Source organism: Cebus imitator, unplaced genomic scaffold (assembly GCF_001604975.1).
Source record: "Cebus imitator isolate Cc_AM_T3 unplaced genomic scaffold, Cebus_imitator-1.0 Scaffold2477, whole genome shotgun sequence".
Classification (NCBI taxonomy): domain Eukaryota; kingdom Metazoa; phylum Chordata; class Mammalia; order Primates; family Cebidae; genus Cebus; species Cebus imitator.
This window is the reverse complement of record NW_016109792.1, coordinates 1-1,188: the sequence shown is the minus strand read 5'-3', so window position 1 is coordinate 1,188 and position 1,188 is coordinate 1. Positions and strand designations below refer to the sequence as shown.

Below are 1,188 nucleotides of genomic sequence, written 5' to 3'. Positions count from 1 at the left end.
GAGACGGAGTTTCACTCATGTTACCCAGGCTGGAGTGCAATGGCGCGATCTCGGCTCACCGCAACCTCCGCCTCCTGGGTTCAGACAATTCTCCTGCCTCAGCCTCCTGGGTAGCTGGGATTACAGGCACGCACCACCATGCCCAGCTAATTTTTTGTAGTTTTAGTAGAGACGGGGTTTCACCATGTTGACCAGGATGGTCTCGATCTCAAGTCTTGACCTCGTGATCCACCCGCCTCGGCCTCCCAAAGTGCTGGGATTACAGGCTTGAGCCACCGCGCCCGGCCTAAACTTGTGATTCTTATGGGTGCATATATATCCATTTATCTTGAGTTTGGGAATGTTTTTTCTGAGAAGTTCTAGTGTAATGACAGATTTCTGCATTTACTTTCAACACATGTGTTCTCTATAATTTGCTATGATTATACAACAAAAACAATTAAAATTTGATATCAGACCAATATGGAAATCTGTTTATATATTAAATATAAGAAAATGGCTACATTTTTGTGGGTGTGATGTAGGTTAGAACTTGGGCAGAATAAAACTAAGAAATGAAGTTATAAAATACAGAGTAAATATGTAATTTCTGTCTGTTAACGAATAAATAGCTGGATTGTTTAAAAGCCACTGTGAATAGAACTTCCAGTGATTTAGAAGCTCTGAGGAAAAATATTTCCAAGATAAAGAAGGATGTTCATGAAGAAACAGCAAGGTAAGAAAAAAGCTATTTAAATATGTTTTATATTTACTGTATCTGGAAAATTATTAAATACTTAAGACAATTTTTTGGTTAAATGACTGCAAGATTTTAGCTACTACCTTATTAAACTTAAAAAAATTTTACTCATATTTTCATCACAAATACTCAGAAGCCATATTTTTATGGTCTATTAAATTGTGGTAATAAAAAGGTTTACAGCAAAGAATCTTCAAGTTATACAAATAAATATTAGGATAAACTATTCTTTGTATTAAATGCTTCTTAGGCATGTTTTCTATCTTTTTGTGATAAACCCTCTTTAGGTTACAAAAAACTAAAAATCATAATGAGACAATAAAAACAAAATTAAAGGAGATAACTGAGAAAACCACCAATTTGGAAGATATGCTGAAGGAGGAGGAAAAAGATGTGAAGGTGAAGTTTAATTTTTTTTAATCACAGAAAATTTAGCAACAGTGAATTAA

General features: G+C 34.6%; 1 long non-coding RNA gene across 1 annotated transcript in view; it reads left to right on the top strand.

Moving 5' to 3' along the window:
• LOC108299158 overlaps nt 1-1,064 on the top strand; it is a 3,279-nt gene extending 2,215 nt beyond the window's left edge. Inside the window, exons 2-3 of the long non-coding RNA XR_001822836.2 lie at nt 612-715; nt 1,027-1,064. This is a non-coding gene — a long non-coding RNA (uncharacterized LOC108299158). The remainder of the gene's footprint in view (nt 1-611; nt 716-1,026) is intronic.
• Nucleotides 1,065-1,188: the final 124 nt, after the last annotated feature.